Here is a 26,235-nt window from a genome sequence, read left to right as displayed (position 1 = left end):
AGGTTAAAAAAGGTTCCCCACCTCTGGTGCATATGAATATTAATAAAATAAAATAAAATCAGTGCTTGGACTGCATTTCACCTGCTGGACCATAGCTCTCTTTGCCAGAGCAAATTTGAAAGCCCTGTTTTCACAGTTAAAAATAACCACCTAACTCTCTCCCAACTCCTCAAGTTTGGAAGCAACTTGAACCAAATATTTGAGGGGCTGTCGGCAATTTTTAGCTTTATTCCTCCGGGCTCTGAGAGTGTTTCAGTTGGTTCACGCGGAGGAACAAAACAAGGAGTGTATTAAAAATTCAAGCACTGGAGAAAATTACTGCGCTAATTATCTAAATGAGTTTATTAAAGCTGCGGGAGGCTCCTTCTGTGAACACAAAAGAAAGAAGGAGTAATATCCTGTTTAAAGAAGGCTTATACATTATTAATGGCCGTTTCTCAGAAAGTAGCAGTAGCAGCAGTGACCTTCTCGGGGGGAATATGGGGAGGGGGAGAAGAACAGCATCGATATTTACACATACATTACATACCAAAGTGGGCTAAGAAAAAAGGTAATTTACAAGAGATCAGGCTCAGAACTATTTGAGGGAGGGGTAAACTCAATACAACAAGACTTGTTTATTTAGGACACAGGTGAGGCCCTTGGGACTTTCCTCAGCTGAGTAAAACTATGAGAATGCCTCTTACTTGCCTGGATGCAGGACAGAAAGTGTGTGTGTGTGTGTGTGTGTGTGCGCGTGTGTGTGTGTAAACTAGCCTCCTGACCAGAGGTAAAGCGTGCATTCATTGCTCTACCCACTTTTGCCTCTGGAACTGCCCGCCCCTGGAATGTGGCTTCCAGGAGATTGCCCAGAATGGAATGTGGTCCTTGGGTTGAAAAAGGTTACTCATATTTGATTCAGAAAAAGGGTGGGGAATCTTTCTCAGCTTGAAGCCCACATTTGGGAAAATCTCTAGAGTAGGGGTGGGGAAAATCTAAGGCCTTGGGGGGAGTCTATATGCAGGCACAATTTTAATCCAAACTGCACCTCCAGATGTGCAGCTTGTAAAAGAGCCAACAAGAACATTGTGTGGGATGGATGGTCCCATATCCTCTGTAGGTAGACAACTAACATACCATTGCAAAATTTCAGTTAAGAGACTAGATCTAGTGATTTTTAACAATGGCATACTTACTTTTTAACACAGAGGGGGAGTTCTGCATGCTCAAAAGCTGAGCCTTTAGGAATACTGAAAATGTAAGGTGCTTCAGCTTCAAGAGAATGGTATGCAAGTTCTCTTACGTACTATGGAACTTCAATGAAGACATAGCATGAGTCACTCCAGAACAAGTTATTGGATATCCAAATAATGTTTTCCATGTACGTACACAGAAAAAAGTAGACCTTGCAGAAAGGCAACACATGGAGAGCTGCAATGATGGTTGAATTGCATCCCTGATTATAATTATTGCATAATAAGGGGCATCACTATGAAGGGGCAGGGCTGTGGCTATCGTAAAGGGACCCTGAACTTCTGACTTTGTCACTACAATACTGTTGTGTGCACACCTTACATTTAAAGCATACAAACCCTCCAAGATCTCTGGGAATTGCAGTTTGTTAAGAATGGTGGGAATTGCAGCTCTGTAATGGGTAAACTACAGTTCCCAGGATCTTTGGGGAGAAAACGCACTTTAAATGTACAGTGTGCATTCAGTTTTATTCTTTGGGGACCCTTCTTCCCTGCAGAAAAAGACTCATTCCAACCCTTCTCATCCATTATAGTTGATCTTATTATGTCATCTCCAGCAGACAACAGAAGCTCAGTAAATAGGCAGAACATTCTTTCTGGAAATGGGGTGCAAAGTCCAAAGCACTGTATATGCCTTGCCACACAGTAGAGATTTTCATTCAACCAATGCAAGCTCATGAAACAGTCATCCCCTGCCCCCTCCCCAACACACACCTTCTATATTCTTCAAGCTGCACAGATCATCCAAATGTCATTTCACTTTTACACTTAAGGAAATAGTGGGTTTTCTCAAAAGAAAAATAAAAAAGATGATGGATCACACTGTAAACATGTGTTTGTTATGCCATCTTTTCAGACTGATGCCAAGCTGCCCTCCACCTGCTTCACTGTCAGCGAGAGCTCAGAAAGAAACCTCATTTTGAGATGGTTTTTGTCGTCGTTGTTGTTTTAGAAAATGAAAAAAATAAACTTCTTTTCTTAGACACCCTGGTTTTTTTTTTAATATACTTTGGCTTCCCATTTTAACAGCCCCTTAAGGGAATATATAGCTCAGAGCCTCCAGACAGATGCCAGATGTAGCTGGGATGGTGAACAGATTGTGCTGCTGCTCAGAATATGGCTCAGTAGAGTTTTCACGCTGCAAAAACGGTCAGAGGAAAAAAATCAGAGATACCATGTGGGATTGTTAAAAAAGTTCCTTCTGCCACAGAGAGGTAAACCCCAGGCTGACACATCCACTCAATCACCTGCTGAGTTTCATGTAGGGGAGGTCCCAGAGCTTAGTGATGGAGTGCATGCAATGCCCCGCGTTCAGTCTCCAGTCAAAAAAATAATAGTGGGCTGCAACGCTACCTGGGGAACACCTAATGCACAACACTCTGAATTCCGTGATGACAGGATAAAAATGTGAAATGCATATTTAACTTGTATTCATGTATTTTGAATATTCATATCCCATCTAGGCCTCAAACGGCTTACTACAATAAAAAAAATATTCAAAATTCAAAACTTAAATTAAACTAGCACACCAGAGCAATACATTTAACACCAGCTTGGCTGCAGGAATTGCCAGAAGAAGGTGCACAAGACAGCATCCAACCATCTTAGGGATTTGTGTATCAACACTCCGGATTTGTGTATCTACAAGAAGACAGATTCATAGAAAAACAATGAAAATAGGGCAATGAACAATTCATTATGGAACAACAGGCTATAGATCCAATACCAGATCTGAAACCAGATATGTCCTAATTAGTCTTAAGTCCTTGGTAAAGGTTTTCTCAACAGTCTCCTTGTGGGAATGTATCCAAATAATTCCTCTTTATACATCAATGGCTGATAAGAAATCTCTTAATTGAAGAGTTTTATTGTTCTTGTTCTTGTTTGAAGGGATGCTCACTGAGATGCAGACTAGGTGTTGGGGCTTTTACCTTGTTTGTTTTTTTATATTAAAAAATGGCCGTTCACCTTTTCTTCTTAAGACAAGATAGGCTGTTGAAGCTTCTGAAAGTGTCAGGTCGATGCCTTTCCAGCTTCCAATACCATCTCCCCCCAGCTGAATGACTGGGGCATCTGAAGCAGCATCTGCTGAGGTGTGTGAGCTCAGTCAAGGCATCAGACCGTCCCATATCATACCTCTCCAGCCAAGCTATGCTACATGGGTCTGGGCATGTAGACCAAGGCGTCATCCCCATATAATTTTTGTAGCATATAGCTGTGCCCAGTGCACAATGCTGTGCCCGCAGATCTACACTTTTTTGCAAGCTGCACCTGAAACAGACCAGCACAGGGGAGGGGAGATAAGCTTTTAGGCCATTCCAAGGAGGACATAACTCTTGCAGGCAGAGGAGAGCGAATGACCCAGGATCTTTATCTCAGCTGGGGAAAGACCTTACTTGAAGGCTGGGGTGGCCGCTTCAATGATGAAATAGTAGGCAGCACAATCCATGGGGTAATGGCCACAGGCAAGGAGGGCCTTCCTGAAAACTGCCATGAACTGGCCCTTCAATAGGCAGGCTCCATTGGTGTGCATGAAGAGGGGGCCAGGGTCAGTAGGCCTATAGGCAAGAATCTTCCTTGTGTCAATCACCAAAGAAGGTCTAGCCCCACCCCCTTGCCATACAGGTTGGTTCTGGAAAACCATACACACATCTTAAGGGAAGTCTTGGAAAGCTGCAGGCCATTTAACCTCAGCCCCCAGGTGAAGAATGGCCCTGGGAATCTGTCCATACACTCCCTAACTTGTTGGGTTCCCAAAAAGACCAGGGAGTAAGCAGCCTGAAAAAGTTTGATCCTGTATTTTGACCAGCAGGTGGAGCCTATGGATTCCCAGATTTCCCAGAGGAGCTCATATGTAACTAACCTCCTACTATCTAGGACTGGAGGGTGGCACCTACAGCAGCCCACCAGCAGCTTTCATACATGGAAAAAAATCACAGGAATTAGGGAACCAGAGTAATTTACATGCAAGCACATGGTTTCTGCATCTAACCCCTGTTCCTTAAGGGGCACTAGGTACTGCAGAACTCCTTCCTCTGATGCAGGGTGGGGTGGGGGTTGCAAGAATCCAGGCCCACCCTGACACAAAACCTAAAGGCTTCAGAGGATGTCCATGTCCTGGAATATGCTTGAAATGTGGACAGAGCAATGGGTTGTAATACTCCCTGCATCGCAAGATGCTTCTAAGTGCCCACAGGTCCTCATGAAAGCAAACCTCCTGGAATCAAGACAGAACATCTGCTTTGCCCTTATTGAGGCATGGAACAAAACTGGCTGAAAAGGAGATGTTAGCCAGCAAGCACTGGAGCACAAATGCCCACAACTTCCTGTCATCAACCTACATGCTGCGCAGCCACCACTGGACACTTCTGGCCTCTTTCTATAACTTCTCATTGCTGCCACCAACTCAGACACTGCCATCTTTGGCTGCTGTGGAGGCCTCTTCAGAGGATCATCACTCTCAGAACCCAGCGATGATTGAGGCTAGGGCTTTGCACTGTTGGACCAGAGGGACAAAGTCTTCCCTCCGATCTGCTCCTCAAGCAACACCCCCTGGATCACCTTCAATTGGTTACAACCATGGGTGAGCCACAGCAGCCAGCACAACAGGTGAAGTGACGTCCTTCCCCTTGTCGCGCCAGAGCTAGGAGGTGGCTCCAATACACCACAGTTGTGATATCCTGCAACCCTGCTCCCCCTGCCCTCAAAACTGGTGGTAAGCAAACTATTCTGCAGTATAGACATTCTAAAAGTAAATATATGTTTGGGTGAGGAGGTAACATTGTCCTCTGAGTCAGATGAAACCGTGTCTCAATTTCCTCACCAGGCTAAAGTAAATCAGAAGGAGAACTGAATGAGGCACACAATCATATTTTGCTGGCCTTCTATATATTCAAGCGAGGCCTGCAAGTTCTGAACAAACATCTCCCTTTGCTCTCTGCTCTTTGCATTGGAATCCAAAAGGGCTCCTGCATTGTGAAGAAAGAAAAAGAAAACCTTTCACAGGACTAGGCTGAAATTAAAGAGATACTAGGGAGAAGAAGAATAAAACAAAGAATCCTGCCCCCACCAATTTTTTTTTTTTTAGTTGGTTCTGAAACACAGCTTGCCCATCACTTCCCCCAGAAGCACAGTGGAATGGTAACATGGGTGATCAGCAGAGAAGCTGCCGGGAGCTGTCAGAATAATCTCCTATGGCTTTTAGCCACTGACAGATATGACAGGTACAATTTCTCATAGCTCCCCCTCCCCCCGCCCCATTACCACCGAATAGAAATGGGATAGAATGAAATTCCCCAACCATCCTTATGTTGCCTGTGGCACCTGGCTAAGAAACATCTTTGTGCAAGCAGGATGGGCAGGCAAGGACAATGGGTGGAGAGGAAATTTCCTGTTCTGCCACACGCCAGTGCAGGCAATTGAGAGCACACACCCCACAATGGGCTATTGATGTTTGCTTTTAATTTCTTTTTTTGCTTTTAACTTTTAATGATTTTATTGTTCAGTTTTGTGGGTTTTTTTACAGTGTTGCAATCTGCTGTGATATATCTTTATGATACAGCAGAATGGAAATAAATACTTTGTTGGGAGCTGCCCAGAGTGGCTGGGGCAACCCAGTCATATGTTGTTGTTGTTGTTAAAATGCACTCCAGACATTCCAGCTCAAAAGGGATCTGTATCTCAGTGACAAAGCTTGGGAAAGTGAGCAAAATGCACCCACTTGCCTTTGAATAAGGGTGTGTTCACACATTCCATTTTGCAGGTGCATGCCTGAGATATCTATAAGATATCTAGGAAAGTGGTTTGTCTGTCCGTTTTCTGTGCACTTGGAAACCTCTTACGATATTGTAACCAAATTTTGCACAATGGTTCCTGAGATCAAGGGGCAGATTTTCCTCTTTGTTTGGATACAACTGGATGCCATTTTGAATGAAGGTCATAGACTAAAGCTACCAAAACTGATTTTAACCAAATTTTGCACAATAGCTTTTGAGTTCGAGCGGCTGACTTTCATTCAACTCTTTGTATACAACATGATGCCTTCTTGCATCAAAATTGCAGACCAATCCTTTCAAAACTGTACTGATTACAACCATTTATTTTTTTTAACTGCACTGAGTCTTCTGCTTCCTTAAAATTCCCAAGCAGCACCAGGTAGAAGGCTGCTAGTAAGAAATAAAGAAGAGTCTGGCTGTTGGGAAAGGCCAAAGTTCTGCCTGGTCCAGCATCTTGTTCTCGCTATGGCCAACCAGATGCCTGTGAGATGCCTACAACCTTGACCTCAGTGAGATGGTGCTCTCTGCTCTTGTGATACTGCCTTGTATCATGGGCTGAGAACAAAAATGGCCCATTATCCTTCATTCAGTCTCAGAAAAGAAATCTCACTAATGGTTTTGGGAGTTTATATCATACTTCAATGAGATTTCCAATGCATTGAGGGTGTGTGTGTTAGAATGCAGACCCCCAGATACCATTTGTGCCTGTGATGTCGGGTGAAGTGTGCTTTACAATATTAAAATGCCTAGAGCCAGAGGAAATATAATTTTCCTGTGTGCTTTGCCCCTACATATTGAGCAAAGAATACAATTTTCATTCCTTTAATAAGGTATGGTTTTTATTTTCGATCACAAACAATTACAAACAGCAAAAACTACATTTTAAAGTAAGAATGTTATGAAAATGCTGTTAAAAAATTGAGAACTGTCTAGAAAAACAACAACAGTATTTCAGCTGAAAAAGAACTTTTATAGTTTTTCTGGGGGGTGATTCTAACTCCATTTCTGAAAACTGTTTTTCGTTAGATAGCAGTCCCCAAATCATAATATATGGTTTGCGCCAACTGACTGAAACCTTCCTATGGAAAAATATGGGGTGTTTTACTATACCAATCCAATAACATTGACTGAGATAAGAAACACACCCTAATGACAAAACCCAATGCATTTTAGGGGCATTTAATTTCATATGTGTTTTTCTTTTTTTTATTTCCAGTGGTAACTGGCTGCAATTTGAGGATATTGTACAGCTGACAATTTGTGAGAATGTCCTGGAAGGACAACCCCGTGGGTCTACTTATGGGTTTGAGTGGCTTACCCCAGAAAATTGGACAAAAATTAAACATAGGTCTATACCAATTCCTGAAACTACAACACTGAAGCAAGGCTCTCCCTGATTGCTCAGGGACAGAGCATCTGTTTTGCATGCAGGTGAACACTTGTCAAGGAAGCAGGACTGACTGCAGCTCCCAGTTGAATATATTGAGTAAGAATGTTTGGTTCAGGACTCTATCCAGGGCTGAAGAGACACTTAGTAAAGCACCACCTGCTGGGACTACTCCTTCCTCAGTGACTCTCTGGTTGTAGATTTACATGGCATCACTGGTGAAAGTTGGGAATAACTTCCATTGTAAATACCCCAAAAGAGAGAATTTTCCAGCAAGCTATACCTTGCTAAACACCATGATTAAAGCTCCTGGATCCCTATTCTCTTTTCCATCTGGTTGCCTTAATTTGACCTGGGGGAAGAGCCATCACTGGACTCTGTTTTGCTGCCATGGAGCTGAAAATGTGTCAAAATAAACTGGGTGCTGTTATGTGTGCCGGCATGGTTGCTTGAGAGCAAACAGGCAAGACTCCCCGTTGGTCTTTTCAAGGCTTTATTATCTGTCCAAAACATTCACAATGCAGAGCGACTCAATTCCATGTCTGCTCAGCCACTTGCAGAATCTGGGAGTGGGTAGTCCTTAAACTTTCCCCAGCAGAGTAGTCTTTTGACTCCCATCCTATGCCTCCCTTCTCTGAGCAAAAACCAACTGCGCAAAGAGGGCGTGGGTAGAGGGGGACCTGCCTCCCCCCCCGCTTTGTTCATGCTTGATGCTGTGGCTCTCCCTTGCATCCTCCGAGCCCTGCACCCCTTCCCCCCTGGAGGCGTGGTTTTCCTCCTCCGCGGAGGAAGTGCTGCTTCTCACAATCTTTGGAGGCTCCCTGTAACCCAACTGCCCTTCCACCTCTCACCTGTGAGATGAGGACAGTTCCCTGACAGGTGCATTCCCAAGTCTTTTTTCTTTCTTTCAAGCCAAAATCCTTCTTATAAGCAATTGAATGTGTACCCCATTGCTTTTTAGGTAGCAGATGCACCAGACAGGCTGAAGGGAGGATGGAACAGACTTTTAACATTGAGGGGATAATAAATTAGTCAGGTTTGGGTCTGTTACAAGGAGTAACTAACTTTACCGCTGCCTAAAAGTCCAGGGAAAGAAGTTGGCAATCCTCACAGCAGATGTTGAGAGATCACCTACTAACTATCAAGTGAATCGATGCTCACTCTCATACATATGTTTTCAGTGGCTTGTGGGTATCTGACGGTGACCTATATATCAGAGCTCTTTAAAAATGATGGCATTGCCATCTGCATTGCTTAAAGTTTCTGCACTTATTCTGTGAAGTCAAGTTTATTGACAGAAAGCTTTTGCTGGGCTACTAGGGAGTTGCTGACATGTTGCAAAATGATGCCTTGGTGTTTTCCAGGAAAGTAGCTTTAGATGAATTTATCCTACAAGACACAGCAGCATAAACAAAGTAAAGCACTACCAGGCATGAAAGGAGAGTGGTTGCCCAGGCTCCTGCCCAAAATCAGTAACAGGTGTGTTTACTTGGAAGTAAAGAAGCAAACTTTTATCATTTATTTATTAAATTCATCAGTCGTTTTATCTTGCCCAGGGCAACCCAAAGTGACCTAAAACAAAACAAATAGACAACAAACCCCACATAGAGGCAGCAAAATCAATAGGAAAAAAGAAATGCCATAAAAACATCTCACACACTTCTAAAAGGCCACAGATAGAAGGCCAAAGGCTTGGTTATAGAGGAAGGCTTTTGACTGGTGCCTAAAGCTATATAACAAAGGCTCCAGGTGAGTCTCTCTGGGGAGAGCATGCCACAATTGGGAAGCCACTGAAGAAAATGGCTGGTCTTGTGTTGCCACCCTCCAGACCTCTAATAGAGGTAACACGTGAAGTAGAGCCTCAGAATGTGAGTGCAGGGTCTGGGTTGGTTCATATGTGCAGAGACAGTCCTTGAGATATTGTGGTATTGTGCCATTTAAGGGTTTATAGGTCAAAAACTGCACTTTGAATTGGACCTGGAATCTAATTTGTAGTTAGTGTAGTTTGTCCAGGATTGGTGTTATATGTTCAAACCGTCTTTTTTAAAAAAAATAATTTTTATTAACAGGCCAATCAAATCACATTAATTCCAAATCACATTAGTTCCTAATTATACAGCCAAATTTTTAAAATTTTGTTGGGGGTATCCATACTTTGAGCTCCGAAAGGAATCCAAACATCACTCTTGCTGCTGCTTTAATTTCACAGTTCTGTCCAGTTCTGTCCAGATAGTCTCTTTATTATTTTCCTCATCTTCTTGTTGTTATCATGATCTCTGATAATCTTCACAAGCGGGTTGAAAACAAACATATCCTGTGTGGATTTTACACTCTCCAAGAGCCATATCACATAAAGGACAGGCGCCATTTCCTCACCTCGGTTAGAACATTACCACAGTCTGTCCGTTGATTTCCACAGGCCTGCCAATCTGTATCTCAGGGGGCCCTGCCAGGTCGAAATCACATTCCGATAACCATAAATTCACATTCCGATGACCATGGTCCTCCTCCCCCTTGTCCTCCTGTGGGCAGGCCTGTCTCGACATATCTCCATTTGTAACTGCGTCACAAAGCTTTCTTTCCATTCCCAATGTTCCCACCAGTCCTCTCTTCGATCAGAAATTCATTTCCACACAGTTCTTAATCTCCAGTTTATGATTAGTAATTTGCAATGATTCTCTCTCTCTGGGGGGCAGTTATTGGGTACTCACATAAGACAAAAAAAAGTTTTTCCCTCCCCCCCTTTCCGTCTTACTCCAACATACCAATCTTTTAATGATGAGTCTTCACTTGATTTATTGTCCTGCCCGTCGCTCTGAATCACAGAGATCCCATTAATCAGCAGTCTTTGCTCCCGATCTTCACTTGAAGTATGTGCATTTGCTTCTTTTTCCAATTATGTATTTCGAGCTGATGCAAACCAGTGCGTGATTAGAGACAGCGTCAGGGAGAGCCGACTTCACTCGAGGGCTTCGTGCCTAGTGCCCTCAACCCCTTCTTTCGAATCTGGGGGTGAATTATGGACACAGCTGGCAAGGCAGTCCCCCCATTCCCTTGGGGGGGCAAGGGAGGCTGCATACTCCCATATCAGCCTCTTAATTACCTCGTGTGGGTCGGAGAGATGTTATTGTCGGCCATCTTCCAATGCGCCCCCCTGGTGGCCCCCCTATCTGTTCAAACCGTCTTGCCCTGGTGAGTAACCTGGCTGCTGAATTCTGCACCAGCTGAACTGTTGTCAGAGGCAGCCCCATATCTAATATGTTGCAGTACTCTAACCTATAGCATTCTTACCAGAGCATGGGCAACATAAGTTAGATCATCCCTATCCAGATAGGGGTGCACCTGGGCACAACTTTTGGAAGGCACTCTGTGCCACAGAGCATCAAGGGGCAGCAATGGATTCAGAAGTATCCCCAAGGTGCATACCCACTTCTTCAGAGGGAGCGTAATCCCATTACAAATAGGCAACCTCCCACCTATCTGGTCTAGGGAACCACCCACTATTATAAACAGTCTAATGGTATAAACTCTGTGGCTGGGAAAAAGCAGAATCTACTCAAGGTTTTGTTACAAAGCAAAGGATTAGCAACAGTCAGTTTGATCCAGGAGCAAGGAGCAAGGTTCAGGAGAATGGCTTTAGGAGAAAGAGTTCTAAGGCTGCATGGGAGCTGTCAAGTTGTTCCAACCAGTTTCCCTACATGCCAAGTTTTTAAACAGAGGCAGAGAATGTTCAGTTACTTATGAAAATCACTGTGGGAATCCCTGGCCTGCAGGCAGGCACTCTGTCTATTGAGGCGAGTCTCCTCTTTTCTCTTGATGTGCTGCCTCTCCCTGGGAAACAGAGCTGGACTCAGCTTCCCCCATGAATATGCCAGAAGAATGGACTTCATCAAGGGAGATTTCCTGCATACTTTTACCACCCCCTTCCTCTCACACAGATTCCTTGTTCTTAGGTGTCTCCCACTCCTGGTCTGAGACAGAGTGCTCAGCAGGAACCATGACAGTGGCTGTGGTGGATGTACAGTGGTGCCTCGCAAGACGAAATTAATCCGTTCCGCGAGTCTCTTCGTCTTGCGGTTTTTTCGTCTTGCGAAGCATGGCTATTAACGGCTTAGCGGCTATTAACGGCTTAGCGGCTTTAAGAAAAAGGAAACAAACTCACAAGAACTCGCAAGACGTTTTGTCTTGCGAAGCAAGCCCATAGGGAAATTCATCTTGTGGAATGACACGGAAAACTCTTTCGTCTTGCACGTTTTTCGTCTTGCGAGGCATTCGTCTTGCGAGGTACCACTGTAGTTAACTCCTCTATCCAGTGAATCCAGGCTTTTTTCAAAGCAGGACTCAGCATTTGCTGGAATGCCAGGGTAATTGGCAGACCTTCATTGCCCTGGTAAATGAATGAGTTGATAAGGAGGCTTTCAAGTTTATTTGTAACAGATTTGCACACAGCAAGTCATACAATAAGAGCAATTGTCAAGCAGAGCCTGGGTTCAGCTTTCCATTCCTTTGATACAGTTCCTACTTCACACTAGCAACTTAAGTACCAGTAGCAACACTTCTTCACAAGACTGATTTCATTTCTAATTAAGAGGTTGCATTTCAGTGGGCTAAAATAGGTTTTGTTAAAGCTCAATATCTTTTAAATGTTGAATTAATGCTGTCAGAAATATGTTATCTGAGCTTACTCCCAGAAAACTGTGTATAGGCTTGATATTTTGCTGTTGCTAATAAATTGAATATTAAGCTATGAACAGCTTCCCTTTGATGCGAGCACATGTGCAAAAACAATAGATCAACACAGCTGCTTGATTTTTGGACTTTCCCTGGGGATGTGGTGTAGGGAATATGAAGATGAGCTCCTACATGCTCAGATTTACCAGCACGGCACTGCTTATAGGTGTTCCAGAAGCTGTGGTTACAATATCCCTGTCTTCCTTATTATCCTCATTGTATCATCTAATGGGACGCGGGTGGCGCTGTGGGTAAAAGCCTCAGCGTCTAGGGCTTGCCGATCGAAAGGTCGGCGGTTCGAATCCCCGCGGCGGGGTGCGCTCCCGTTGTTCGGTCCCAGCGCCTGCCAACCTAGCAGTTCGAAAGCACTCCCGGGTGCAAGTAGATAAATAGGGACCACTTACTAGTGGGAAGGTAAACGGCGTTTCCGTGTGCGGCTCTGGCTCGCCAGAGCAGCGATGTCACGCTGGCCACGTGACCCGGAAGTGTCTCCGGACAGCGCTGGCCCCCGGCCTCTTGAGTGAGATGGGCGCACAACCCTAGAGTCTGGCAAGACTGGCCCGTACGGGCAGGGGTACCTTTATCATCTATAGAGCAATACACTGTGTGCTTTCAAAGTGCTGATGAAGCTTTCAGCAGTGATTGGCTGAACTGCTTGATACACTCCCTTGCATTTTTCGTAATCTGCAAATACAGCATAGATGAACAAATGGGATTTGCCCTGAACCCCACCCTAGATCTCCCTTAAGCTGCTACCCTGCACCCTCCTAATGATGGTAGCATGAAAAGAGTGCCCCAGATGTGCACTATGCAATGCCTGCATGCTGCCCCTTCAAATAAAAATACAATTGGTAATGTCAGACGTAAAAGCCCCGAAATCCCACCGCTTAGACACACACTCCCTCCTGTGCTGTTACTCTCCCCCCAACACACACCCTTGTGTGTCACTGGGATGTCATGTGTCTATCTTCCAGCAATTCCGTAACATAGTAGAAGGCATATTCTGACTGATATTTTGATGTCTCTTTATGAAAGAAATAAAACTCCTTTTTTTAAAAAAAGCAAGCCGCAAAACCCCAAAGCAAGCCTCCTAATCTTGCCCACACATCCTTCCTTCTGTTCCCCAGAGAGTGTCCCTGGGAGAATCCATACACAAAAATAGACAGTAAAGCTTCAAATCCCACTTCTAAGACCGGCTTTGCTGCCAGTATTTAATGATCACTACCTCTGCCACCATGGAAATTGAATGACTCATCAGTTTATCTTTGCAGGTAGCACCAAATTCAAAAGTGTTCCTGAGATCAGTAAAGTTTCCTACTGGTTTCAGCAATAACAAAATCTGGGGATGCATAACAAGCAAGAGGCTTATGAAACTCCTTCAGTGTTACAAAGTACTTGTTCTCAGTGAGCAATATAATCAATAGACCGAGTTTAGAGTCTATTCCGCTTCGTTTTGAAGGTTGCTCTATTTTAAATTCATCTTAGATTTTCCAAAGCCTGCTTTAATTTCAGCACCTTAGCATAACTCGGCTATTTGTGACTGTGTCAGTTAAGCCCTTGTGGCTGAGTTTTGCAGAGAGAAAGGAGATGAGGAACTCAAGTCTCAGCTGTCCCTTAAGAGTGGGGTTTAACTAAGGATTTAACTATTGGGGAGGGCCATAGCTCATTGGTAGAGCACATTCTTTGCATGCAAAAGGTCTCAGGTTCACTTTGCTTCAGGCTGAGTCTCATTTTCGTTTGCTGAAACATCAGGTCTGTCCACTACTCAAGTTGTAGAAACTGCCCTGTCTTCATGGGTGTATATGGGAAGAAATAAAACATGCACCCCATATAAAGCCACTAAGGTGGGCAGCAAGGACTCTGATACTTCAGTGGTGTTTGGTGCCTCATTGGTCCTTGGTAGCAGGTAGACTTATCCTTCCACCAGCCACTTTTTGGGGGTACAGCCCCTCTCCCACCTTGTGCAAGGTGATCAAATGATTTCTAGTTCCTTATGGACATTAAACTGTGTAGATCTTCAAAGCCTGAGTAGCCAGTGAGCAGCCATTTAATTTAATGATTGCTCGTGTTGCTTTTACATGTTTCTATGTTGCTGTACACTGCCTCAATGTTTTGCACTAAATAAAATATAATTTATAAAAACCTTATGAAGCCATTGGTTTTCCATTTCATAGAATCATAGAATTATAGATTTAAACGAGACCCCAAGGGTCATCTAGTGCAACACCCTGCAATGCAGGAATCTCAGCTGAAGCAGCCAATCTCATCTTAGAAACCTCCAATGAAGGAGCTTCCCAAGGGAGTCCATTCTACTGTCAAACAGTGTCATGAGACAAAGGTTTTTGAGAGCAGAAGCAGTAAGGCCTTCAAGGCATACACAGTCATTCAAGCCTGCTAACTGCTAACTGTTAACAGCAAACTGCTAAGTCACTGTGACTCGTGATGCATCTTGAGTGATGACTCATTCACCCTATAAAACAGGGATCGGCAACCTAAGGCCCATGGGCCACAAGCAACCCATGGGGTTCATTTAACCAGCCCATGAGCCACCACCAAGCCACGCACTCGGTGCGTCCCTGCACACTGCACTAAACCAGTACAGCATGGTGACTTGCTTCCACAGTGCTGGAAATCACGGACAGGCATGCTCAGGCACATGCGTGGTCCGGGCCCCGGAGGGATCTCCACTGGAGTGAACTGGCCCAGGGGAGGTAAACCTTGCTGGCCCCTGCTATAAAGTAGCCAGTCTCTCTGTGTGTCTCGACCAGTGTGTGTGTGTTGTGGTGCAGACAGAGTGGCTCCAGGACTCTAGTAAATTAGAAACTAAGTCTGTGCCTCTGTGAAGAGTCAAATAGCTGCTATGAGCACTCTGCGTATTCTCTTTAACGAAGCTGTTTATGAACAACTTTATTTTTTTCAAGTAAAAGTTTTATTCTGTTTATGAAGAAGACTCTGTGTTGATTAATTTACCACTGCGCAACAAACAGCTCATACTGTCAGAAAGTTCTTCCTGATGTTTAGTCAGAATCTCCTTTCTTGTAACTTGAATTCCTTGGTTCGAGTCCTGCCCTCCAGAGTGGTAGAAAACAAGGTTGCTCCCTCTTTCATGTTACAGCCCTTTAGATATTTGAAGAAGGCTATCCTATTTCCTCACACTCTCCTCTTTTCCAGGCTAAACATACCCTGCTCCTTCAACCATTCCTCATAAGGTTTGGTTTTCAGACCCATGATCATCCTGGTCTCCAAACATGTTCCACCTCGTCAGCATCCTTTTTACTATTGTTATTGGAAAGGTTTTCACACAGCTGTTGGAATCACAAAGAGATACGGTCTAGGTGTGACACCAGTTAAATCACATTCAATGTGGCCTCATTGAATTTAATGAACTTAGGTTCCTTGAATCCACTAAGCTAGATGGAACAATATGCTCTTATTCAATATAAGGTAGCTCCCTATGGTCCTAATAACTGGGTGGCGTCCATGTGTTTGTGTGGTTTCATAAAGATTATTTATGTGCAGTGTGTTACTAATACACCACATAAATACCAATACACTGGTATGCTATGTTCATGTTCTCTGTAGGCATCTTGGGGTGGGGGGTGGGGGACAGAACCCATAGTTATGCTTAAATAGATTATCAATAGTGCAAATAAGGTTATCAATAGGTCAAAATAAATCTTAGGCTCCCTTACTGCTCTTGGCAGGAGAAAATGGCTAGCATGCAAACTAGTTACTTACATTGTGAAGTTTACTAAATAATACAAATCCAACCACATCCTGCATGCTTTCACCATAGCCATAGTAGCTTTTGAAGGCATCATTTTCCATTCATTGTTTCCATTCTGCTGCAGTTTGTCTTCCACCAAGACCTATGCCATTTGTCCCACTGTCTGCTGTGATGAATGTATGCAATTTCATAGTTAATCCATAAATTATGTTACAACATTATTCCTTCTCATTCATTTTGAAACACAATGTGAATGCTGGGAAAACATAATAAATTATGTCGCATTTGTGGGTGGAAAGCAACAGCAACAGCAACAGCAAATACTGATTGCATTCTCTGGCTATCCATTACAGATGTGGGATAAAGAAGCAAACATTGGACATTTCCACTCTGACATCCCTTTTCTTTATGATTCTCCATTGTGTATTCTGTCATTTTTGAGCCAAACATTTTGCCTTAGCAGGTGGAGTGTGTGAGACAACAGGCTGTGTTCTGCCTGGTGCCTTAGTGTCTACGAGCATTGACTTGTGTGCATATGTGCTAGGGACAAAATATTTATTTACTCCCCTACAACAGATTTCTGTACCAGTGACACAGAGGAAGGTCCTGAGTCTTGAACACTAACAATGGTTTAACAAGGCATCTCAAAATAGGTTTAAAATGAAGATAGTGATTTACTGAGAACAGGAAACAAATAAAAATAAAAATAGACACTGTGCCTGGTAAACTGAGATGGCTGGAGTGCATGGCCTTCATACAAGGCCCCATAAAAATATTCTGGCTGCTATAGCATCATTCAAAAAGGCAGCAGAGGAGGGGATATCCACTTCACAATAAACATGTTGCCATAGACTGTTTCCAGCTACAGCATTCGGTGGGTAATCATAAATACACACATACCCACCTTGGGACTGTGTGTCCAACAGCAAAGGTCAATGCCGTCAGAAAATAACTTCTGCCATGTTTTTCTAGAGATTGATCTCTTGACATATGGGGAAATAAAACTGCACAGACTGAGAGAAGCAAAGAAGGAGGAAGGAGGGGAAGGAGGAGAAAATCCAAAGTAAATGGATTTAAATCCAAAATTAAAATTTAAAATAAAATCTAAAAAGAATAAAATAAAAACAGCAGTCTCACATTACTTTAGCCGCAAGTCCACTCACCTTTTCTGGTGGGCTGCATTTCAGCCAGGCAGCCAGGACTCTGCAGTGATCTGGTAGGGGCTGGAGAGTTGACACCCCCTTCCATGTTGTCCTGGCCACATCGCTGGTGTTGGGCGATGGCCCTCCTCTCTTGCCCTTTCGCCAGATCTGGTTGGGTCTCCTGTGTTATTCTGTAGTCTGCATTCACTCAGATAACCAATAAAGTAACCAATAAAGTTGTTGCCTATTTGAACCCATAAAGCAAAATACTTGGGCCCATGTGTTTATTATCCATTAGGGAACTGTGGGTTACGGGGCATTGGCATGCAATCCATCTGTACCCTGTAGCTTTTAACAAAATATTCTTCCTTGAGTCTCTTTTTTTCAAACCAGCTTCCATGTGATTCAGAAATGGAAACCACAGTTCCGTTGTGGTGTGAACAGTTCAGACAGCTTTTGCCCACGGGTGGATGAAAACGTCGCTGAATTGGATTTCAGCAGAGGTACAGACAGGTGCTGTTATCCTCACCCCTGTTCTGGTGTGGAAAAGTGACTTGGAAATGTGGGGGGGGGGATGTTGAAGCATTGCAAGCTGCTAATGTGAACATACCCTAAGTCAATCTCAATTTAAGCCTGTGTTAATGGGTGAACTTTCAAAAGGAGAGGTGGGTTGTTTTTAGTTAATGTTGCCTGTGTTATTCCTCAGTGCATTTAATGGAGGTGAAGGGTCAATTTTGTTAACACAAAAGGCCAGGGATTTGCTCCCATTTTCCAATTTCATAGTTACAATGCCGATTGATGTAAGGTAATAAATCCCCTAGAATCTTTTGACATTTGCTACATTATACAGTACTTAATCCTCCTTCAGGCTCCCTTACTATTTTCCCCAGAAGCTATTTTCCTGCTAGTGCAGTCCAAGACTTGAAAAGTCAGCTCAACCACCCAGGTGTTACAACTCGATAATGGATGGGTGATGTGCTATAATAAATAAACAAACACTTCAGAATTCTATTTCCTTTACAGTTAAGGCCAAGACATCTATATAAAGACCTTTGGATCCAGCAGATTGGTTCACAAATGTAAGTATCACAATTACCCAATAACTTGTGCAATAGGCAGAAGGTTGTAATGTGGTGCAAATATTTCAAAACACATCCTAGCTACTGCGGGGGGGGGGTGTCTGAAAGCAATACCCTTTCCCATGATCTTTCAGCTATCAAGGTATGAAATCTGTCCATAAGAAGAACAGCAAATGACCCAGCACAGAGTACACCAGGACCCATGTGAGACAGAAAATTGAAATGGAATCCAATACAACCTCAGACTGGGTGATGGAAGATTTGCAGTGGCAGCCAGGAAGGTGAGTCTTCAGATGAGTCAAGTTACACATGCATGTGACACCTTTCATGCATTGAACAATCTTGAAATTAGCAGAGGAATTTTTTTTGCATCCCTAAGAACATAAGAAGAGCCTGCTAGATCAGGTCAGTGTCCCATCTAGTCCAGCATCCTATTGTCAACAAACAAATGCCAATGGGAAGTGTGAAAGCAGGACCTGAGCCCAACAGCACTCTCTTCATTTGTGATACCCAGCAACTGGCACCAGTTGCTACCCGGAAAGTGTATAAGAGGACAGGGCACTAATAGACATAACCAGAGAGGCTGAAGCTGATGGAAATGAGCTCACACAGAAAATTCCCAAACTTGATGGGACACAGCTCAGACCCTCATGGGTACATTGCCCTGAACCTGAGTAACCAAATGTTTTAATAGGACCTCATTGATCCAGCACCACAGGTGGAAGCACACCAGGTGGGAGACTCTGGAAAAGAGGCCAAGTGTCCATCTTCAAGGTAAAGTGATGTTCATTTAAGAATCTTAATTTAGCCACAAAGAGTTAATCCTGGTATAGCTTGTCTGGGGTTCTATCTGCTCTCAACATTTGTTGGAGGAAGTTGCTCACCCAGAGCTATATGTGATCCTCTGTTTAGCACATTCCTATGTTCTGTGACCTGAGTGTTGATGAAAATACAACACTGAGAGCAACAAGAAAAGGGACTTCTAGGAATTGAGAAGCCTGGTGATCCCATTTCCCCTGTACCTTATCAGATCAGAAATTCTCATACAGAGCTGTTGTGAGAATAAGTGAGATAATGAAAGGTTGATACAGGTTCTGAACACTATCCATACCAAACTGCTTGATTACCTGGTTTAAAAGAACTGAAGTATAAATCCTGAGCCCACTGGTGGCCACAATTGTGGTAGTTGCTGAATTCTGAATATCACTGGAGCTTGTTGGCCAAGCTTTGTGGTACAGTGGTACCCCGCAAGACGAATGCCTCGCAAGACGGAAAACCCGCAAGACGAAAGGGTTTTCTGTTTTGGAGGCGCTTCGCAAGACGAATTTCCCTATGGGCTTGCATCGCAAGACGAAAGCCCATAGGGAAATGCTGGCGGTCGGGAGCAAAGACTTTCGCCCACAGCCGGCCTTCAGAAGAGGACCTCTTCTGAAGGCCGGCGGGGGGCAAAAGTCTTTGCTCCCCCCCGCCTGCCTCCCCCCCCGCCTGCCCCGGGCGATCTTAAAATGCTGGCGGGCGGGAGCGAAGCGTTCGCTGCCGACCCCCAGCATTTTAAAAACTCCAAGGGACAGCAGAGATGTCTCTGTCCCGGGGAGATTTTAAAATGCTGGGGGTCGGGAGCGAAGCGCTGCCGACCCCCAGCATTTTAAAATCTCCCTGTGTCCCGGGAAGGTTTTAAAATGCTGGGGGTCGGGAGCGAAGCTGTTCTGAAGTGGGGCGGGGGGGCGGGGACGCCTGCCCCAGCCGCCCCACTTCGGAAAGCTGTTCCGAAGTGGGGCGGGGGGGCGGGGACGCCTGCCCCAGCCGCCCCACTTCGGAAAGCTGTTCCGAAGTGGGGCGGGGGGGCGGGGACGCCTGCCCCAGCCGCCCCACTTCGGAAAGCTGTTCCGAAGTGGGGAGGGGGGGCGGGGACGCCTGCCCCAGCCGCCCCACTTCGGAAAGCTGTTCCGAAGTGGGGAGGGGGGGCGGGGACGCCTGCCCCAGCCGCCCCACTTCGGAAAGCTGTTCCGAAGTGGGGAGGGGGGGCGGGGACGCCTGCCCCAGCCGCCCCACTTCGGAAAGCTGTTCCGAAGTGGGGAGGAGGGGCGGGGACACCTTCTGAAGGCGGGCAGGGGGCGAAAGTCTTTGTCCCCCCTGCCTGCCTTCCCAGGGGCTTTTAAATCGCCCCGGACAGCGGAGAAGTCCTCCGCTGTCCGGGGCGATTTTAAAATGCCGCCCGCCAGCATTTTAAGATCGCCCCGGACAGCGGAGAAGTCCTCCGCTGTCCCAGGGTTTTTTAAAATGCTGGGGGTGGGAAGAAAAACCCTTGTCCCCCCCCCAGCCTTCAGAAGAGGTCCGGGGACAGACTGTCCCCGGACCTGGTCTGAAGGCGGTTTCCCTAGGAACGCATTAATTGATTTTCAATGCATTCCTATGGGAAACCGTGTATCGCAAGACGAAAAAACCGAAAGACGAAGAGACTTGCGGAACGAATTAATTTCGTCTTGCGAGGCACCACTGTACTTTAAGTCTAGTGCGAGAAACATATGAATGACGAGTGAACACTGGTCTGAAATGGTGTAGCACAATAGCTAAGAAGCTGAGGAGGGCCTTATTTTTAATTAAACCTCTCACAAGGATTGAATTTACAAAATTGGATAAAGCAAATTTACCCTTGCTTACCCTCAATTCTACCACTCCTGCAGCATAGCTAAAATGACTGTGACCTACCCTATGGGATAGTTGTAAAGATTGCAACATAAACAAATATACATGGATTGCTGTGAACACTAATCACAAAATATAAATGTTTGATGGAATTCGCATTTGTTTTATTTTTCTTTACTGTATTTTTGCCCGCCTTTGATTTGAACTCTAATCTCTGCAGTTCCTGTGGTTGATCAAGCACACAGTCCTGTTTGTTCAAAAATAGCTTGCTGGTTTGGTTGTTCTTGCAGATTTTGTGCAGATTATTGCCTGTCACGTTAAGTACTAAATCAGCACTTTCCCATCTTTTATTGTTTTAACACAGCAGTTTATGGTGATTTTATTATCCCCCCCCCCTCTTGGATCAATATGAATTCATTCTTGGTGGAGAAAATGAGTCATGTCACAAGGTTTCTGCCAGCTAATGACGTTGTCAAGCTCTGAACAATGGCTTTCTTCATACATGGAGTGAGCCATTGAATATCCTTAAATAGACCACCATCTTTTTCGCCCTATAGGATGCACTTTTTCCCCTCCAAAAATGAAGGGGAAATGTGTGTGTGTCCTATGGGGCAAATGCAGGCTTTCGCTGAAGCCTGAAGAGCGAGATGCGTCGGTGCGCACCAACCCCTCTCGCTCTCCAGGCTTCAGGAAGCTATCCGCAAGCCTTGTGAGCCCGGGGGAGTTCCTGCGGGCAGCTGCCTGCATCCCGAAGCACGGGGTGCCCTCCGGAGGACGCCCCATGCTTCGGGAAGGTGTCCGCAAGCCTCCCGCGCCCTGCGGGCGGTCCCGCCGGGCACGCGAGGCTTGGGGTGGCAGCCTGCATCCCGAAGCACGGGGTGCCCTCTGGAGGACGCCCCGTGCTTCAGGAAGATGTCCGCAAGCCTCCCGCGCACGGCAGCCTGTTCTGGGGGAAGCTTGGGCTTGCGGAGAGCTTCCTGTTCTGGGAGCTGGGGTTGGGGGAAGCTCGGGCTTCCCCCGCCCCAGCCCCGCGCCTGGGGGGGAAATAATTTTTTCCCCTTTATTTCCCCCCAAAAAATCTAGGTGCGTCCTATGGGCTGGTGCGTCCTATAGGGCGAAAAATACGGTATTTGAAGTACAGTGGTACCTCGGTTTATGAACTTAATCCGTTCTGGAAGTCCGTTCTTCAACCAAAACCGTTCTTAAACTGAGGTGCACTTTCCCTAATGAGGCCTCCCACTGCTGGTGCCCTTCCACTGTTCGGCTTCCGTTCTTAGACCGAGGTAAAGTTTGCAAACCTGGAGTTTGCACTTCCAGTTTTATGGAGTTCGTAAACCGAGTTGTTTGTAAACAGGGCTGTTCTTAAACTGAGGTACCACTGTATACCCAAGTGTGAACTGTACAGGCCTTAGTCTTAATTGGAGGGGAGGTTGCAAGGCTTTGCCTGTCCCTCTAAGGAAACGAGGTATTCCACTAAAGGAATCCTTTAAGAGATGTTCCTGCTTGGATATCCAGTTGGGGTCTGGGGCCATAGCTCTCCTTTTGGGCAATCTCTGTGTGGAGTTCTTCTTTGATGTATGTCATAGGTCTCCCTAATCATTGAATTTAACCCCTGGGAGAATCAACCAGCAGATGAGTTGGTTGATACAAGTTATGCCCTAATCCAAAAACACTTATATATGTAATCAATGACACTGGGGCCTAATTTGCACCAAAAGAAGCTTGTCATGCGTGGTCATATAATCCCTATTGCGGGGACGCAAGTCATGGCACCTGGGCACACAAGGGGTATTCCTATTCTGTGAGCAGAACACTTCCCATGCTGTGTTGGCTACAACCCTATGCATTTAAATACATAGTCTGAGAGAAATTTTCTAATGTAGATTAATGCAGAAATGGAATGTAATCGAATTACCGTATGTGCAAAATGTACCAAAATAACGTGAAATCAGAATAGCATCATCCAGCACTGTTTTGCTTTTGTGGCTCCAAATTTGCTCCTCTGCCTCTCCAACATCTTTGGTATCTCAGGATATCAGACTCTTTTTTTGGGGGGGGGAATACTTACATTTAAAATATTTCTTCTAGCAATAACTGTACAAATAAGAACCGTTTTATTGGCTTATTTTAATGTTTTGCCTTTATAATTTTTCTAGAATATTCTTTATAGAAAGAGGCTGTCCATGCAAAGACTCAAAGGTCAAATAAGTCTCTGATGTGTTCTTCTATTGTACTTTCTGCCTTTAATCAGGAGGTTAGAGAATGCATAATTTAGCACATTATGAGCAAGTTTCTCAGCTGATCTTCAGTATTTTCCTTGAGAGGAACCACTGCATTATTTCTGAGCAGGTGGTCAAATCTCTGAAATCTGCCATGCTTTGCTTTAGGTCTGTTTTGATTGTTAGTTCTTAGCTAGAAAGAAGAAAGAAAGAAAGAAAGAAAGAAAGAAAGAAAGAAAGAAAGAAAGAAAGAAGAGTTTTCTTGAGTCTGTTATTTTACACTTTGTTGTATTTTGTCTTATTTAACAGCTGACCAAAAACACCTGACTGAATGACTGACTAGTTAGTTAATTAATTGCATTAGTCAATTAACTGATAAAATATTTATAAAATTGAAAAAGAGCTCTCCCTTGCTAGATCTGGGCAACTTATTATTACTACTTTGGGGTTAATCAAAATTATGGAAAATCCTTTTTATAAAACACTTCTGCAGCAGATTCTAATTTGCTTTTCCTGTTTGGGCAACAAGGTACCGATAACAGAACTGCTAAATTGCTCCCTGGTGTTAATGTCTCAATGGCATTTTCACCTGCAGATCTATCATGTTATTCTTTATAAAATAATGTATTACACTGTCCTCTTTCCTTTTTCAGACATGCTAAATTGTTTTGTGTCATTCGCAGGTTCATGATTACATTATCAAACTGTTGATGCTTTTGGAGGAATCCCAAAGCCATGAAAAAGCACACAGAGATGTTCCTTTCCTCTCTCTTTTTTTTTTAACTGGTTATGTCAAGTGGTTAATACTGCTGTTACTCAGATAGCATAAAAGCACATATTATATGAAGCACATATTGCATATAATTGAAAAGTGTAATGTTTTTATCTTGGTTTGCAAACTACCAGGAGAGAATATAGAGAATATTAATAAATGGGCAGTCACCTATTTTAGAAAACAACAAGGATGAAAAAGGCTGAGTCTCTCTCTCTCTCTCTCTCTCTCTCTCTCTCTCTCTGCTTGAAGCTAAGCAAAAATAATGGGTCCAACATTTCACTAGAGCCTACTTGGAGCCATGCCAGATTAATACTGGAAAACTGAGTTTGCTATGCAGTAAATCTTTTAGGGGAAATTTATAGGGTCTTATTTCATTCTTCTGGGATTTCAATTGGCACATATCAGCTTGTCAGCAGAAAAGGAGTTTGGGTTACCTGTGTGATTACCCCACCTTACCCCAGAAATCACAACCGTAAGGTAGAAAACCGAACAAAAAGCAAATGCCTAACTTTTTTATATCTAGGTTTGGCATAAAGAAAAGAAAAACCTTAGACAGGGCAAAAAAGCAAGCTGTGGCAATTTCAGACAGGAAGATGACCCCAAACCAAGAAAGCTTTACTGACAGGGAGAGAGAAAAGAGAATGGAATTCCAGGTGCTGGGAGAGCAGTTCTTTCAGACCCAACAAACCTCATAAACATTATTTTTGAGACCACTATAAATATGAGAAATATGGTGTGTCATCGTCCCCCCCCCCAAAAAAAAACCCAACAGCCCTAGAGAGCATTAATGTTAACAATGAACAATACCTTAGTGGTCCAAAGCAGAATCCTAATAGACAATAAAATCCTGTAACACCCTAATTTAAGTGAAGCCTTCTGAGGAATGGTTGAGGAAACTGGGTATGAGTGTGATGGCCTGGGAGTCTGATTCAGAAGCTGAACCTGAGGAGTCCCAGCCTCCACAGGAGTCCCCGCCTCCAGGGCTGGCTGAGCCTGGGCAGGGGCTTGAATCTGAAGGGCCTGCACCTGTGCCGGATCCTCAGGAGCAGACACCAGATGTATCCACTCTGGCTCCGGAGGTGATTGAGGACCCATTGCCTGCAGGTGCACCTCTCCCAGCCCTGTCAGGGGAAGGCGAGTCTCCCTCTGGGTCCAGTAACCCTCCAGCCTCTCCTGAGCTGCAGAGGCTCAGGGCAGAGAGGCGGAGGGAACTGGTTTCTCCCAGGAGGAGTGCTCGCCTTAAGGCCAGGAGAGGTGGGTCACCTGTGGGCCGGGACCACCCCTGGCATCAGAGGAGATAAATGCCAGTCAGCCCAGTCCCAGGTTGCGGGAGCAACGTCATTGGAAACCTGTTTCTGCCAGCACCCAGACCTGTTCTTCCGGAGTTCCTGACCACACCCGGCTTCTTGCTTTGGACCCTGCTTTGCCCTTGGTGGACAGTCTCCAGACCCTCGACCCAGGACCGGACTCTGACCATGCCTCACGGTAACCTCCCCCCGGGACCAGCACAATGAATCTGGGAAAGAGGAGGCTGAGAGGAGACATGATTGCCATCTTCACATGGAAGAGGGAACAAGCTTGTTTTCTCCTGCTCTGAAGGGTAGGGCCCAAACCAATGGCTTCAAGTTACAAGAAAGGAGATTCCAACGAAACACCAGGAAGAACTACCTTACAGGAAGAGCTGTTTGGCAGTGGAATGGACTCCCATGAGAGGTGGTGAACTCTCCTTCATTGGGGGGGGGGGTTCTTCAGCAGAGGTTGAATGGTCATCTGTCATGGATGTCTTCATTGAGATTCCTGCACTGCAGAACGTTGGGCCCTTGGGGTCCTTTCCAACTGTATGATTCTATGAAATTGTGTTATTCTCAAAGGCCTGATACTAAGTCGGAGGGGGACTTCTGGGTTAGCGCCACCGGCGAATGGCGGAGTTCCTCCGACTGGAGGAACTGGCTCCATGGAAACGGGGTCTTCCCGCCGCGGCGAAGGTGGGGACCCGCTAGAAATCCCAGGCGGAAGAAGGCTGGGAATGTGGGGTTCGGCAGGGCACCAGGAGCGCCTCCCCTACTCACGGGGAACCCCATTTCGGGGTTCCGGAGTGAAGTGGGGTGAGCTGCGCGGTGCTGCGAAATAATTGCTACTTTCACGGAGTGAAGCCGCACAGCCATTGCCAGCGAGCGCTGACTTTTTCCTGTGGACAATTGGATTTAAAACAAGTACCCGTGAGTAGAAACGGAAAATTGGATCAAGAAATATCCTAATTTGGCACCGAAGCGGGAAGGTTCAAAACAGGAAGTCCGCCTTCCGCTTTTTGTATATAGACTGAAGCAAAAACCTTGTAAGCTAAAGCCTGGAAAGTCGTTAAAAAAGTCTAAATTTCCTTCATTTATAACCACTAAAACCCCCTTGGAAGCAGGAGAAAAGGGGGGGGGACTTGGTTTAAGCCTGCAGGAGAGGGAGTGAAGAAAGATAAGTTTCCACTGTCTCTAACCTGGGAACGGGGTGTCAGAGACAGAAATTGTTGG

The 26,235-nt window shown here is 45.0% G+C and overlaps 1 long non-coding RNA gene across 1 annotated transcript; it reads left to right on the top strand.

The window, feature by feature from the left end:
- Nucleotides 1-16,790: 16,790 nt before the first annotated feature.
- Nucleotides 16,791-23,841, top strand: LOC309523495. The gene is made up of 5 exons (XR_014215410.1): nt 16,791-16,915; nt 17,388-17,507; nt 18,018-18,073; nt 20,940-21,040; nt 23,622-23,841. It is a non-coding gene; the product is annotated as an uncharacterized lncRNA (long non-coding RNA).
- The last annotated feature ends 2,394 nt before the right edge of the window (nt 23,842-26,235 follow it).

This window comes from Podarcis vaucheri, assembly GCF_965113315.1.
Source record: "Podarcis vaucheri genome assembly, chromosome: Z".
Taxonomy (NCBI): Eukaryota; Metazoa; Chordata; class Lepidosauria; order Squamata; family Lacertidae; genus Podarcis; species Podarcis vaucheri.
The sequence above is the reverse complement of the archived record's forward strand: the minus strand, read 5'-3'. Positions and strand labels throughout refer to the sequence as shown.